This window comes from Moschus berezovskii, chromosome 4 (assembly GCF_049115385.1).
Source record: "Moschus berezovskii isolate FMDL1 chromosome 4, NW_MosBer_1.0, whole genome shotgun sequence".
Taxonomy (NCBI): Eukaryota; Metazoa; Chordata; class Mammalia; order Artiodactyla; family Moschidae; genus Moschus; species Moschus berezovskii.
Window position 1 is genome coordinate 2,026,393 of NC_142463.1, and position 16,649 is coordinate 2,043,041.

The window sequence follows — 16,649 nt, forward strand, 5'->3', positions numbered from 1 at the left end:
CAGGATCTCATCCCTGCAGCCCTGCGGCAACCACGTGGAGGCAGAGGGCTGCTGGTGCGCAGGCCCTTTCGTGTGACAGCCCTCATGGTCCCCTTGGAGACTCACACCCTCCCCGCACTCTCCTGAGGAAGTGAGTGCTGCAGAGCTGTGGTTTGACATTTCCGGCTCGTGGTTTGTTTTGTGAGTGTACAATTCTCTCTATAGCCGTCGGCGTGTGTGGAGTCCTTCCCAGAACAGTTAGAGATTGTAGCTGTCTCCACAGCGTCCTGAGGGGTCAGGTCGCTTCTGCTGATGGCTGTGCTCTGGAATCTGCGGCTGTGCTGGGCTGAGGTGTGGCCAGATGCCCCTGGCGGGGCCATTGAAACACAATACCCTGTAGACATGATCAGCTTCCCTGGGAGGGTTCAACTCCCAGCTGGAGGGGAGTCTGGGCGCCTCCAGCAAGGGAGGGACACTTGTCCAAATGGGGGCAAAAACCCAGAAGCAGGTGGCTGTCCAGTCAGCATTCTCTTGCCCTCTGGGGCTGTCCTTGGTCCCCCCGCCGCTGTGATGACACCCAGGAGAACAGAGTGGCCTGGTCAGCTTTGAGGGCTGGGGGTGGACAGTGAGGTTTCTGTTTTTGGAAAGCCTGTTTCTGAGTGTGAGCCCTTGGCTTCTTGGGAGGAGTGATTTTCTTTTTGAAACCACACCCATTGTTGGTCTCAGAGTGATTTCCTGATAAGAAAGTCAGTTGTATTTGCTGAGAAATCACGTTTGGAAAGGAAGCAATTCACGGTTCCTTTTATGAAGGAGCCTTGTTAGAAGCTGTGATTTTTTTTTTCTTTCCTGAGAGGCATGCTTGACCCTGGGGTCAGCACACCTTGTGCAGAGGGCCTCTTGTCACCTGGGGTCAGGGAGCTACGTGTTGGTATACAGGCTGACCTTGGGTGACCCCAAGCCGGGGACCAGGGGGTCCAGGACTCACTCCCAACCCTCAGCTTCAGCGGGGACTCAGCCGCCAGGCCCCGAGCCCCTGCCTGCCTCAGTGGCCTGGGCCCTACCGTCCATGTTTGGCCTCTGGCCTGCCATGTGGAGGGAGAAGCGTTTCCTGAACCTGGAATGTTCTGAGCCAGCTTCCAGCGTATGGACAAAAGAGAAATGGACTGACATAAACAGCGTGGGGGGTGTCCTGATCAGTGTCACATCCCTAGGAAAGAAGGACAGGGCTGGTGTGGCCACCGCCCACCTTCCCCCTGCACCGAGGGGACGGCACACCCCGGGCCCCCACAGGGGCACTGCCACCCTGGATGGAAAAGTGTGGCACAGCCTTCCTGGGAGACAGACCCTGCCTGGCCTGGAAACTGCATCTCATCTCCGGGGGGAAGTGCGTGGGGACAGAGGTGCCTCCAAAGAGACCCAAGGGCCCTCCTGAGAAATGGTGCTTTACTCTCGGCACCCTGCGGCCCCAGCGCCCACCTCCTCCTCTGCGGGGCTCGGAGTGGGCGTGTAGACCGCGCCCTTTGAGAGGGTCCTTTGTGGACTGCGTGGAACGGAGAGCCTTCACCACCCATGGGGCGTGTTCTTGGTGAGTCACGTGTGGTTGGCCATCGCGCGGTGCTGCGTACACCGCGTCTGTCTGGCCAGGACAAAGCATCCAGGCTGCTGAGTGACCTCCAGAGTCCCACATCCGCGCAGTCCTTGGAGACACTGGAAAGCAACCCAAGGAAACCCATTTCCTGCCCCCACGCTCTCTTAGCGCCCTCACAAGTGAAAATCACATTTGGAGATGCCTGTGCTTATTTACATTTAAAACCTACACTTGATGTATCCTTCAGCGACGCTCCAGAGTTTTGGCCTAACGGTTGGAGGCAGCTACACTGGGGCGTCCTGCTTTCTTTCCCGGAGTCCCAGGGAGCCCTGCAGGAAGCTCAACTGGGCAGATGGAAAAAGGGAGCCCTAGCTCCCCTTCCTAAAGGGGCTTCCCAGGTGGAAGCCACCTGCCAACGCAAGAGATGTGGGTTCAACCCCTGGGTCAGGAAGATCCCTTGGAGAAGGAAATGGCAACCCACTCCAGTGTTCTTGCCTGGAAAATTCCATGGACAGAGGAGCCTGGTGGGCTCCAGTCCATGCGGGTCGCAGAGAGTCGGACAGGACTGAGCACAGCACAGGAGTGACCTCAGGCCCTGCTGAATTGACTCCCTCCTCCATGCCACCCCCGGCTTCCCCGTTTGGGTCAGTGAAGCGAGCCTTTCTCCTTCCCGGGCTGTGCACCCCCATCTTGCCCTCGCCCAGCCCTTCTTTGGGCCCTGGGCAGCAAGGGGGATCCGGTGGCCTGGAGGTAGTGCATGGCCGGCGGCCGGGGACCCGGGCCAGGTCCCAGTTCCCCGGTCCCACCTCAGGGATGGAGCCCGTGCAGCACTGGCCTCCCCCCTACACGGGTGGCTGACGCCCTCCAGTGCCCGCAGACGTGCTGACCCTGAGGGCTGTCCTCTCCCGTGCCCGCTGAGCACTCGCCCCCAGCGGCTCCTTGTGAGCCGTGTGGGCGGGACCTTCCCTCCCTGACCCCTGTGCCTGCTCCCCGTCCTGCACAGCAGGTCCACCGGCCTCACAGAACCACCTGGGGGTCGGGCTGAGGCTCACCCTGCCCGGGGGAGCCTTTCTTGGTGGATAGAGGATTCCAGAGCATCTCGGAGTGGACATCCGGACCTCCACTGAGAGAGGGCCCCCCGCACACTGAGAGGGCCTCACACTCCTCCTTGCCCGAGACACCGGCTGGTCGAACAGAGGCCGGCGCAGTGCTGGAAACAGGCTGTCCAGTGGCTTCAGTGTGTCAGAGCAGGCCTCTTCCTCCTGCACGGGAGGACTCGGGTGTCCTCATGCGGCCCCTGCATTATCAGCTGGGCCCCCTGCGCCTCTGCTGGGTGTGCCGGGCGCTGGGACCTTGGGATCTGGGCTCTCCACCTAGAAATGTATGCACCGTGGGTTGTGGTCAAAGGGTGTCCCAGATGCTGTTTCAGGAAGATTGCGCTGGCAAGAGCGTTTTTGGTGGATTAGCAGGAGGGAAGGAATTGGGGAGGCCGAGGGGTGGGGGCGAGAACCACGCAGTGACCAGGCTGCTGGGTCTCCCGTGCCCTTCGGCCTCGCTGCCTTGTCTCCTGCACAAAGGTACTGTATGCCTTGTGTGAGATGCATCCCTAGCCAGCGGGGGCTCCCGATTGGTGACTGTTAGTAATCTCTGCTTGCTGTGTGCTGCTGGTGCGTGCTTGCTCAGTCACGTCCAGCTCTTTGTCACCTCATGGACCGTAACCCTCCAGCCGTCCACATCCGTAGCATTTTCCTGGCAAGCATACTGGAGTGAAGTGCTGTTTCCTTCTCCAGGGGATCTTCTCACCCCAGGGAATGAACCTACGTCTCCCACCTCTCCTGCACTGCAGGTGAGACTTCTTTACCGCTGAGCCACTGGGACCTTTGGTTGACCTTGCTGAATTCTAGTACTACTGTATCTGTAAATTCTTTGTAATCTTCTGCGTGCTGATTGCAAGCAGTGACAGTTTTGTGGGTTTTTTTTTTTTCCCATTTGCTAGCGTCTGTCTGTCTTTTTCCTGCCTCGGTGCGTTGGCCAGGTACTGGTACTGCTTGAGTAGTGGTCCTTCTCCCTGGCTCCGGGTCTCAGAGGAGGACTTGCGCTGCGTCACCATTGATGTCGTGTTGCTGTGGGTCTGGCTGGTTGGTTTTTATAAGAACCCATCGTCGCATCGGTGTTCTGGCTTTCTGTTTCTGGTTTCACATGAGGTTAGTTTCTGTTCATTTCCTCATGAATGTACGCGGAATTATCAAATGCTTCTTTTCTCTCTATTGAAGTGATATAAATTTTATTTTGTTAATGTGGTTAATTATACTGATTATATATTATACTTTTCATTTCTGAACTGAATTCACATCGACCAAGATATAGTATCCTTTCTATATGCTATTGGATTTGGTTTGCTAATAGTTTATGATTTTTGCTTTTGTCTTAGTGAATAAGTTTAACATGTAATATTTTTTCCTGCCAATTTTTCATATCAGGGTAATTCTATCTCATGAAAAAAGTCGAGAATTGTTTCCTTTCTTTATATTCTCTGAATGGCTTTGTGTCACATTGGAAGTTTTCTTAATTGCAAGCTTGATAGAACTTTCAGGTGAAGTCATCTATGTCTGGAGTTTTCTTTCTGGGGCCGTTTTAAATTACAGATTTTATTTCTTTCAGAGTGATTGGACTATTGAGGTCTTCTGTTTCTTCTGATACCAGTTTGGGGATGTTGTGTTTTCAGGCAGCTCTTAGATTTTATCAGTATTTGCGTGGAGATTGTTTTAGGGTCGTCCTGGTTAACTTTTTTCATACCCGTAGGAGCTACAGTAGAGTTTCTTCCCTGTGACACTGTTGTTCTTTGGGGCCGCTTAACTCTTTGTTTTGAGGTGCTGTCCTGTACATTATAGGCTATTTAGCAGCATGTTCGGAACCTCCCTTAGCTCTCCTGGTTGCTCAGCAGTAAAGAGCCCGCCTGCCAATGCAAGAGACTCAGATTCAATCCCTGGATCAGGAAGACCTCCTGGAGAAGGAAATGGCAACCCACTCCAGGATTCTTGCCTGAGAAATCCCATGGACAGAGGAGCCTGGCGGGCTCCATTCTGTGGGGTCATAAACGAGTCAGACGTGACTTAGTGACTAAACAACAACAGAAACAACTGGAGTCTCCCAGATGGATGTCAGTGATGTCCCCGGTCCCAGCTGTGAGAGTCAAAACCCTTGTATTGGTCTTACCAGAGCTTTCTCTGTTCTATTAGTCTTTTTACAGAACCCATTTTGTTTTGGTTCAGTTCAGTTCAGTTGCTCAGTCGTGTCTGACTCTTTGCGACCCCATGAATCACAGCACGCCAGGCCTCCCTGTCCATCACCAACTCCCGGAGTTCACTCAAACTCATGTCCACAGAGTCGGTGATGCCATCCAGCCATCTCATCCTCTGTCGTCCCCGTCTCCTCCCGCCCCCAATCCCTCCCACCGTCAGAGTCTTTTCCAGTGAGTCAACTCATCGCATGAGGTGGCCAAAGGATTGGAGTTTCAGCTTTAGCATCAGTCCTTCCAATGAACATCCAGGATTGATCTCCTTTAGAATGGACTGGTTGGATCTCCTTGCAGTATAAGGGACTCTTAAGAGTCTTCTCCAGCACCACAGTTCAAAAGCATCAATTCTTCGGCGATCAGCTTTCTTCACAGTCCAACTCTCACATCCATACATGACCACGGGAAAAACCATTGCCTTGACTAGACGGACCTTGGTTGGCAAAGTAATGTCTCTGCTCTTTAATATACTATCTAGGTTGGTCATAACTTTCCTCCCAAGGAGTAAGCGTCTTCCTAAGTATTTGTATCTCTTTTCTGTTTTATTAATTTTACTCTTTATAATTTCCTGTCACTTTCCCTGAGTTCAACTTCCTGTTCTTTCGTAAACCCTTGAGCTGACTCATTTGAAAAGACCCTGATGCTGGGAAAGATTGAGGGCAGGAGGAGAAGGGGATGACAGAGGATGAGATGGTTGGATGGCATCACCGACCTGATGGACATGAGTTTGAGTAAACTCCGGGAGTTGGTGATGGACAGGGAGGCCTGGTATGCTGCAGTCCATAGGGTTGCAAAGAGTTGGACATGACTGAGCGACTGAACTGAACTGAACTGGATGGACCCTAACACAGGCATTTTAAGGCTGATTTCTTCTCTCCACAGCTTCAGTTTTTTTCTGGTTGTCATTTAGGTTGCATGCTAAGTCGCTTCAGTCGTGTCCAACTCTTTGCAACACTATGGCCTGTAGCCCGCCAGGCTCCTCTGTCCTTGGGATTCTCCAGGCGGGAATTCTTGAGTGGGTTGAGACTAGGTTGAGACTCAAATGACCTATTTCATCTGAAGTTGCACCTTGTGTTTTTGGGAGAAATCGTGTTTATCCATCCTTCAAATATTGATGTTCTGAGTGTATTTTGTCCAAACCAAATCTCTTCCTATATGAATCCAACGGAGGAATGAGTAGCAGAAGATGTTTAGCAGTTTATTTGGGGAAATTAGTCAATTCAATATGTAATTAATAACTCAATTGACCATTAAGGGGATTGTTAGAAGGCTTAGAGTTATATGTCCAAAGAGACATTTTGGAGTTTTAATGGCGAGCTTATATGAGAGCAGATGTTCATTTTGAGAGGCGTCTGAAAGTACCAAGACTCTCCCCCTTTCCTCTCCAGCCCCCTCCATGGAGAGTTTGGTCTAATATGTCTGACTGGTAATACGTCTGCATTCTATACAAATGGAACGGTAAAATTAGTATTATTAATGTTTCGAGATCCCACTGTCTCCAAGAACTCTTGATTGGGTAGAGATCTGGAAGTTGAATGTATTTGAAATCTGAAGGATCTCAGGCCAGTTTTTTCATATTATCTGTTTCCTCATTTACAGCATGATTTATTTCACCCACACACCCATCCACCCATCCATCCATCCAGCCTTTACCAGTGCTGAACTGGTCATTGATTTAAGGTTATGGATTTAAAAAGAAACACCATCAAGATTTCGTCCCCGTTCAGTTCAGTTCAGTTCAGTTGCTCAGTCGTGTCCGACTCTTTGCTATCCCATGAATCACAGCACGCCACGTCCCTGTTGGGAGCTCTCGATTTTGTGGCAGAGACAGCAAAGGGATCCAGTGATCTTAGGATGGCGGTGTTGGCAAGAAGCCTCCCACATCGGCACTCTCATTGCAAGCAGAGGACACAGTGGGTGAGGGCAGAGCTTTTGAGGGGAGCAGCCTTGCTTCTGCGCTGGGTGCTCTGATAGCAGCCTCCTGCCACCCAGTGTCTCCTTTCCAACATGTGTTTCTCTTCTGAGTGTATTTTCCCAACAAAGGAATTTATAAAAGGCAATCCTAATTTTTCCTTAGAACCATTAAAAAAGAAAATCCCACATAGAAAGCCCAACTGCTCCAGAAGCACGTTCTGGAATTCACTCTCGGATTTGTTTCTCTCTTGCCTAAAAGCGAAGAAGCCTCCACAAGAGCCGCAGGAGCTGTACCACAATCCCTGGCTTCCTGCTCTCTTCCCTGCCCTTCCTTTTGTGACGCTGGCTCTCTGGAAATCTGCTTCAAGCTCTGAAAAGCAGCTGGAACACACTTGAGTTGCTCAGCACAAACTACAAAGCGGTGGCATTGACTGTGCAAAACAGATGCTGTTTGCATTCAAATAACAGACAAACATAATATTTGCATTAATACAGAGCATTCGCTGAAGTCCTTGCATGAAGTGGTTTACCCTTTCCCAGGAGCTGGTTACCTTGTACTGATTTCCAAGTGTAGCAGAGGGTAAGCAATCTTTTGTTGATTATGTCTCACAAGGAGTTGCTTTTGCACAAGGATAGCTGATTTCAGAGAAGGGCTCTCCAGTATGCAAATGTAGTGTCAAGTGGAACACCATATTGATTGCTGTCAGTCACGTTCTTGTAGCTTTTTGTGTTTGAAAGTTGGATTGATGAGCCATTACTGTGTTTTCGGTGCTATCAGACTCTGCTTCTGCAAAGAGTTTTGTAAAGAGTTACTCAGGCTGGGCCATGTCTCACTGGTTGTCTCCTTTTTGTGAGGAGAAGCCAGACCGTGTGTGGAGCGCTTTGGGACCCAGCCAGTGCAGTTTCAGAGGCAGCTATAGTTAATTCTTATTTCATTAACAAGAGCGAGACGAGCAAAGCTACAGAAATCAGAGCGAAGTACAGATGACCGTCCATCAGAGAGAAGGAGAACCCAGAAGCGCTTATTTTTAAGTCCTGCACACCAGCTTGCTAAGTTGCTTCGGTCGTGTCTTTTTGTGACCTCTGTGGACAGCAGCCTGCCATGCTCCTGTCAGTGGGATTTCCCAGGCAAAAATACTGGAGTGGATTGCCATTTCCTTCTCCAGGAGATCTTCCTGACCCAGGGATTGAACCTGTGTCTCCTGCATTGGCAGGTGGGGTGTTTTTTAACCACTGAACCACCAGGGAATTATTAAAAAACGAGCTAAACTTTGGTCATTAGCTTCCTACCTTAACAAAGTAAAGAAGGGAAACTTGTTTATGTTTAGGATTTTCATTGTTTTTAAGAGTAAACCAACGATGTATTTTAGACAGTGGTTTTGAAACACATATACACAAAGGCACTGAAGCAAAAGTTTGAGGAAACAGTGTGACACATAATGAAAGTCATCTTATTAACCCTGTGACACTTTGTCAGCTCAGAATCCAGTCCGTGCCTGTCTGCACTTACGTGTTTCGTGGTGTATTTCCTTACCCTTGCTCCAAGCATCATACTCTGCCACTCTGGAAGTGACTTTCTGAAATAAACCATTAGTGGTTATTTCAACAGGAGTTTGTTTGTGGTAAACTTTCTCAGTTTTTGTCTGTCAGCAGGATGTCCTTTTCTTTTTCTTGAATGATAGTTTAGCAGGGTATAGAACTGCAGGTGACTTGTCTCACTCAGCTGTTTTAAGGTGTTTTGTTGTCTCTCGGCTTTTTTGGTTGAAACGTTAGCTCTCAGTCCAGCGTTGTTTCTTCCTAGGTAGTCTGAGAATTATTTAGACTTCCCTGGATGACCTAAACCTAACCAGGTTCAGGAGCCCACAGGCTCCTGATTTTGTGTCTGATTCAGTTTGCAGTTGATTCTGTGTCTTGTTCACCTCTGCGTTGAGCGCGTGGTAGCCATGTTTCCCACAGTGTGAATCAGTTTTTGCTGCAGGTGCCCCTGTTAATTCAGATCATCAACCAAGCCACCCAGGTCTGACCACTGTTGTTTCCCAGTTCCTCTTTCCTGCAGTTGCATTAAAAGGTTTGCCGTTCTTTCTGATTGTCTGCGGTTACTTTAATGCTCCATCAGTCATAGCTGAGTACCTAATGGTGCTCCTTTTCATTTTGTTACAGATTGCCTTTATGCCTAAGCACTCAGACATAATCTGTCTGTATAGGTGTAAGAACCAAAGGAATTGGTTATAGATTAAGAAAGGCTCCTTTTTTATTTTCTTTTGGTTTTGGTTTTGGTTTGGTGAAATTTCTACAGATTTCCTTTGCCTAATGATTCTACTAGTTGTTGGTAAAATAATACAGTGGAGGGCTACATACATGATTTCACATCTGTGTTGGATTTTGAGAGATAGGAAATGACTGTTCCAATGATTATAATATTTTATGAGAAGATGAAGATATGTCATCAGTCCAGTGAACTTCATTAAGGAGGTAAACTTGGGGATAGAAATACGCCCCAGGCTTTTGCATTGCTTCTCCCACTGTGGGTGCCCAGGACGCTTGCTGGGCAGTGAGAGATTCAGGCAGCTTAGCCAGATGGAGCCTCTGGCCGCCCAGGCCAGGGGGCTGTTCATCCTGAAACTGAAATAGGCAGGCAGGGAGCAGGGCACAATATTTAAAAGGATGGCATATCCATAGGGCATGACAAAAGCTGGTTAGAGCCAAGTAGGCCCAAGATGGTGGAAGACTTGACTTCCCGTAGACCTTGAGCGTCATTGTACACTCACTATGATACATCAGTTCAGTTCAGTCACTCAGTCGTGTCCGACTCTTTGCGACCCCATGAATCGCACCACAGCAGACCTCCCTGTCCATCACCAACTCCCGGAGTTCACCCAAACTTACATCAACGTATGCTGAATAATGCACAAACGTAGGTGCCCTGACCACAGAAGGCCAAACCGTGGGCGGTGACCCAGTTGCTGGAAACCCCACCTCTTCTCCCAAAATAGTTTGAATAATCCTCCCTCTCATCAGCCTGTGAAGTCGCCCAGCCCACGAATTGCCCACCTCATACTGCAAGGCCTCTCGCCCCTAGAGACGGCCCACATTCCGTCTGTGTGGTGCATTTCTCTCTAACTAAGTTCACTTCTTACCTAGAACGTTTGTCTCTCGCTGAATTCTCGCTGTGAAAAGACATTAGGAACCCGAGCCTTATTAAGTGCAGAGACCACCTGTGTGATTTCGCTTAAAAGGCAGTGAGTTCAAGTCCCAGGCTGGGGTGTGCGGTTTCTAAACCGCGGGCAAGTGAGCATTAACGCGGTGATGTGCCTTTAGAGCGCCACCTGGTGGTCAGAAGGCGCATGTCTGTGCTGCGGGACGGAGGAGGGAAGCCTTCTGCTTCCACTTTCTTCTTTCAAACGTCAGTCCATGTGGAATACAGGAGATAGGGAGGCTCTCTTAAAAATTTGGGTCTATCTCTGTTTTTAGAACTATAAAGCTTTCAAAATTTGGAAGGTTGTTCGAAACAGCCATTTTTAACATACTGGAGACTGGGAAACAGCCTGCCACTTTCCAGTGTGGCTGGGGGCCACGTCTGTACTTGCGAGGAGCAGGGTGAGGTGGCTGGCAGGGGCCCCTGGGCCCGGCCCATGAGGGCTCCATGGCACACTGGGGCTGTAGGGGCAGAAGCTGTCCTATTCTGCTCCTTCCCTGTGCCTTTCGGTTTTCCTCTTTGCTGCTGCTAAATACTCTGAGAACTAACCTGGCTTCTGGCGGGAGGGAAGGGGGGCAGGTCTGGCTCTGGGGCTGGGGTTTCCCAGGCAGCCTGCGCCTGGGGCCTGGGGCTCACTCGGGGTACTACACGGGAGCCTCTTCTCATCCCGTCTGCCCTGCTGGGTGAGGACTGCCACTTCGCCCATTTTATGGATGTGCAATGAGATCAGGTCATTCGTGTGAGGTCAGGGGCACCCAGGAGCAGATCTGGGCTGTGGCCCTGGGCACCTGGTCTCGGTGGACCCAGCCAAGCCTCGGTGCCACCCACCAGGGTGCCTGGGTTCCCCGGTAACCGCTCAGGCCACCCACTGAAGAGGAGGCAAAGGACAGAAATCCGTATCCTGTCACCGAAATCCGCACAGCTAGTGTCTAACAGCAAATTGCTGCTCCTGTCAGTAGCTCTATTTTTAGAAGGTTAAAATAGAACACACTGGAGTGCAATCCCTGTATTTTTAGAAACTGAAGTTCGCGTTGTATAAAAATGGTTATAAGAGGAATAATGATAAGGTTTAGTTCGTCTTGTTTCGGGAGAGGCTGCGCTCTGTAGAGTGAATACATACTGTGTGTAACAAAATGTAACAGTGATTCTGCTGCTTGTATCCAAGCTTTTCACAGGACCTGGGAAAGCCAGTGTTACTGGAGGAAGGGGTGTGCTGGGGAGTTTTGAATTAAATAGTAAAGATGCCGTTCTCCTGCATGCATGGACACCTTTGAACGCTCGTGCGGCGGGACAGCATCCTCTCGGCCACGAGGGGTTCACGTGTGGTTCGGAGCAGGTGATGGTGCGGCCACGGCTGCAGGAACCCTCCAAGGGCCTGTGCCTCTACAGGGGTGGCCCGCGTGCCCCCTCTTGTTTCTATAAAGTTACCTTTTAGAAAATTAAGACAATGGAAATCATTAAAAAAAAAAAACCCAAAACTACAAGCTGTATATTATTGCTGCTGCTGCTGCTGCTAAGTCACTTCAGTCGTGTCCGACTCTGTGTGACCCCATAGACGGAAGCCCACCAGGCTCCCCCATCCCTGGGATTCTCCAGGCAAGAACACAGGAGTGGGTTGCCATTTCCTTCTCCAATGTGTGAAAGTGAAAAGTGAAGTCGCTCAGTCATGTCCGACCCTTAGCGACCCCATGGACTGCAGCCTACCAGGCTCCTCCATCCATGGGATTATTAGGGAGTACAAACACGAGAGAAAGGCAGACGTCCTGAGAAGGTTCAGAGCTCGTGTTGCAGGCACCCCCGTCCACTCTGCAGTGGCCCCTCAGCTGCATTTGTAAGTTGACTTGAGATGGTCGTGGGCTGCAAGGGGAGGGCTGCCACAGGTACCACGCGGGCGGAGGCGGCCCGGGTCCCGGCCCCAGCTCCGGCAGCTGCTGGCCTGCTGTCACTCCCAAGCCAGTCCTCTGCTGCCTTCCTTCGGCTGTGACCTCCCAGCACAGGAGTCTGTGCCCCCAGAGCCTGCAGGTGCATCCCCCGTGAGCGCGCTGCAGCCACACTGCCAGCCTGCCTGCATGAACGTGCTGCAGACAGCCATTGTGGGTTCATTGTTCCGCGTTGCGACTCACTTCTCACAGGCTGCTTATTAACAGGCACCTCTTTTCTGACTTCCTGTCGCTTAACCACAAATACCTTCCAGCTAGTCTTTAACGCTCGGCCGCGTGGAAGGCGGGCTGGGCACCGGCTCATCCGTCCAGTGGTTTTCCCTGCTGACTCAGGGTTTCAGGAGATGCTCCGTCCCATCAGCTGCCATGGGACCGGCCGTACGTTGGTTCTCCACGCAGACGGGACCGCGCGTGTCACAGAGGGGCAGGTGAAGTGGGAGGGGCACTTCATGTACCTCATCCTTCATTTTCGTTCTTTTATGAGCCCCGGGTCAGTTTACATCCCAGTTGACGCACGAGGAAACTGAGGCTAGGTTGAAGCGACATGACCAGTCACCACCCTCCGTGTTCGGGGGAAGCCTGGCCTGTCGGACCCCGAATCCCCCGGGGCCACGCAGCCTCCGGGACGGGCCTCGTCCCACCCTGAGGGTCGCTGTGTCCTGGTGAGGGGGTGGCCTCGGGGAGTTCTGTCCACTGGACTGCTCGGCAGTTCAGAGGTCGTTAGTTCAGAAAGTAGGAAGCCTGCAGAAACCATGGTGGCGGGTTTGCCTGTGGCTTTTCAGAGGCGTGCAGGCTGGTCTGGGCAGCTGGGAAGAAGCCTGGTTACCGACAGGTGGGCCTCAGAGCTGGCCCTCAGCCCTCAGCCGTGGCTGTGTTACTTCTCACTGTTCTTAGTCACGGGGATACAGCTTCCCTGTGTGCGCCTGCTTGGGCCCCTGTGGGCCTTCTGTCGTCTGTGATTTCTTACTCGGACTCCGAGAATCTACGCATTCTGCCTCCGAGGTCATTTCGCTCGTCCGCCTCCGGAGCTCTAGCAAACAGCTTTGGAATGACTCACCCAATCGTGTCCTCCCCGCAGGGCAGATGGACATCCTCCCCAGAGCAGAGACAGATCTGTTTTCAAAGGCGGGCTTAGGACATTCTCTCCTGATTTTCTAAATCACTTATTAATGGTTGAGTTGGGCCAGGCTGTGGGGACAGCTGAGAGCTGTGGACTCCACTTGGGGAGGGGCAGACGGTCCCTGGAGGACCGTCCGAAAAGCGGGCTGCGAAACTCCCTCTAGGAAACACGGCCCTGGGCCAGGGAGGACAGAGCTGGCCTTTGTCTGGCCTCCCAGGGCTCTATCACTGCCCATCGGCGAAGCTGTTTTCTTTCCTTGCTTCCTCGCATCCCTCCCCGGCCTTCCCTCCGTCCCCTCCTGCAGCTCGAGCTGGCCATGAACCCTGGGGATGGGACAGCATCTGCTCCTCCGCGGCAGCTCAGTTCCAGGCCCCTCCTGGGAGCTCGTGATCACGCTCACCACGTGCCCTTCCTCACGCCGACTTTCTAGCCTGGGGGTCGTGTCTCACATAGGTGAGGGCCGGTCCACCCTCACCAGGGCTGAGGTCCGCCTGACATCGGCTGGGCTCTGCGTCCCCCCATCATCACATCTCAGGTGCCCAGGCCCCGAGCACCTTACAGAATGGTCACAGCCTCAGAGCTGAGAGTTGCGTCTTATTCCGCGGGGATTTGTAGGACCTCAGGCCGGGGAGACGGCATCTCAGTAGCCCCGAGAGAGTGGCTCTGAGGAGGCAAGGGAAGAAGCCAGGTTATGTAGAAATTTTACGACAAAGCGCAGGTGGTCTGACCATCACGAGGTTATTGTTAAGGAAACCAGACAACCCGGTTTCAGGGATTTAGTGCTTTTCTACCTACAGGAAGATGCAAGAGTCTGGGCTCACTGAAATCACTCCTTTCGCATGTACCCCAGCTCTCTGCGGCGAGCGTCCGGAGCTCCTGAGTGCTCCCTACAGGGCATGGCTGCAGCCTGGTGGCTGCCGGATTGCAGGCATTGTTCTCCTTCCTGAGTGCCCTCAGGACTCAGAAATTCACTTTTGAAGGGCCGGAGTCGCTGATGACCGTGGCATCCGTGTTTACGGATACGGCAGGAAATACCCATTTCTTGACTCCTTCGCTGAGTTGAATGTGTGTTTGGAGGGTTCGCTTGCCTGCGCAGCTAGGGGCTGGTAATCATCTGGAGACGGTTCGGAATGCCAGTGGGAGAGCTGGTTAGATCAGTGCGCTGGCCTGTGTGAAGTGTGGGCAGATGCTGCTGAACAGGGAGCGAGGGCTTGTCTCGGCGCCTCTCAGAGACCCTCACCGTGAAGGCTTCCGGGAAAAAAGATGAGCTTTAGTTGGTGCAGCGAGAGCCCCTGTGCCCATCAAAACCCCAAGCTCTCTGACCATTCCTGCTTCATCAGGCCCCCTCCCCAGGCTTTATCTGCTGGAGAGTTTAAAACAAATCCCAAATGTCACAGCACTTTCCCATAGATACTTTGGTGTGTGTTTCTAACAGATGTCATCCCCTTATCACACTCAACAAAATAATAATTCCCAAATGTCATCTGATACCCAAGCTGTGTTCCACTTTTGCTGGTTGCCTTTGTCACTTTTTCAAGTCAAGGTGCAGACCTGGGCCAGCGCCCCTGACCTGCAGTCCCTACCCTGTAGCGGCTCGCCCACCACCCCGGGGAGCCGGGGCATCTAACCTGCCAGCCTCTCCTTCCCAGCTGGTGACCCTGATTGAACCTCTTCCTTTAAATGCGTATTTCCTATAATCTGGCAGCTAGCTGGAGGAGATTTGATTTTCAGGGGAAGGACAAGAAAACCTCATGGGTCAGCCTTGACCTTCGTGAAGTTTGCCTGATTTTCCTGCAGGAAAAGTACTGCTCTAGAGGAGAAAGGTCCCGCTTCCGTTTTTATTTTCTCTTAATAAATATCCGCAAACGGTATTGGACGTGCCTCAGGAATTCATAAGACTTAGCTCATTAAAGTTTAATTCACATTAATGGGCACATACAAGCTTTATTATAGACCTGGGCCTTTCTTCCACAGCTTTCATGATGACGACAAGTTGCATCTAATGGTTCGGGATGCTGTTGGCTCTTCGCAGAGCTCACGGGGGAGGCGCCCGCCTGGCCGTCCTGAGTTGATGGAGCCTGGAGCGGGGCTGGTATCAGCTGGGCGGGGGCCCCGTGGGACGTGGGCTAGGAGGGAGAGGGGTGCCCGAGGGCCTGTTGGCAGAGGAGGCAGGGAGCTGACAGGTGGGAGGCCAGGATGGGAGGGGGCCGAGTCCTGCCGGAGCAGGCGTTAGAGACCCCTCCACATCAGGCACGTGGCCTGGGGGGAGGCGAGCGTGTTCTGACCTCGCGAGTCCTTCATGGCTGTGACGGTTCAGTCTGCTGAGCCACCTTCCGTGCTGTGAATGAGCAAGAGGGTTAGGCTCCCAGTAACAGGGCACTACAGGTCCACGGGTCAGGTGCAGGGCACGCTGGCATCCTGCGACACCCCACACGCTCCGCACAGACTTGTACAGCATGGCAGGGGTTGAGCACCCCCGGGCCAGGGCAGGGGTCAGCAGGTGAGCCTGGCCCGCAGACCCTGCCCTGTGCGCACACCCTCCCGCTCAGGCTGGTCCCTTCTGTCCTCACTGGGGCTCGGTCAGCAAGGACAGCCTGCTGTTTTTGTCCTTCTTATAAAGGGGGACTGATTTTTATAAAACTCTCTTCTGTCGCTTTGAAAGCAGCACACACATCCGCACCGCAGGAGCCTGCTTTTCCCCTTGAGTCCTTCCGGAAGGACCCGGGGCGTCTGTCCGGTGGGATCGGCCCTCGTGGTGGCCCCACACGGGGGGCACTGAGCACCTCCCCTCCGACGGCCCCAGTCTGCCAGGCCTGGCCCACCTGTGGCTCCAGATTTGGAAGCCATCCCCTCAGCTGAGGCCCCACGTCCAGGAATCCAGGCCACCTCACCCTCGGACCTTCATTGCAGACGTGTGTCCGGGAATCTTAAGGACCCAGGCGGCAGAGGGAAACCCCAAACTCAGACATGTGCTGGGGAGGAGCCCCCTTTCCTTTGCAGACCTTCTAACAAGTCCCCTGTATGCCCGAGTTCACGGGGAGGGAGGGAAAGGGGGACTAAGGCCGTCACTCTTACTGCCATATGCCAGCGTCTCCCAGGTGCTGGAGGCCTGGAGGTACAGAAGTAGCTCGCACGCTGACCTTCCAGGTGCGTCCGGAGACGCAGGCCGGGGCTGGCCTCCCACCCGCCCCACTGACCCCCTGCCGGGATTCCGGCTGCGCCCTGCCCTGCGCCCCTGCACCTGCTCCTGCCTCCTCCAGGGGGTCCCATGACCGGGCCGCCCCGGGTCCCCTGTGTTCCTGCGGCCTCCTCGGGAGCAGGTCCACTCTTCCTAACTCCTGAGGAGTGTGGGGAGGAGAGCTCGGGCCCTTTGACACGTGTGGGCAGCTCATAGTGACCTTCTTCCAAAGAGCACTGTGTGGAAGAACAAGCAAGCACCTTTACTGCGGAGAGGCCTGATGGACGGATGCCACCCAGCTGATCAGGGCCGGCACCAGCGCGGGTTCAGATCCCACAAGCCTCGCGGCATGACCAAAAAATAAAAATGAATAAAATAGCAATAAGGATAATAAAATAACTCTAAAAATTAAAAAATGGACTGGGTGAAAGGCAGCCTT

At 52.7% G+C, this 16,649-nt stretch overlaps 1 protein-coding gene across 11 annotated transcripts in view; it reads left to right on the top strand.

The window, feature by feature from the left end:
- Positions 1-16,649, top strand: part of HDAC4 (histone deacetylase 4) — a 288,194-nt gene that overhangs the window by 124,837 nt on the left and 146,708 nt on the right. The window contains exon 1 of one of the 11 annotated variants that reach the window (XM_055401690.2): positions 3,227-3,413. The exons of 9 other annotated variants lie outside the window; for them this stretch is intronic. The gene's annotated coding sequence lies outside the window, so the exon portion shown is untranslated. Of the gene's footprint in view, positions 1-3,226; positions 3,414-3,491; positions 3,772-16,649 lie in introns of those variants that run through there. One more of the 11 variants, XM_055401689.2, reaches the window with a different exon arrangement.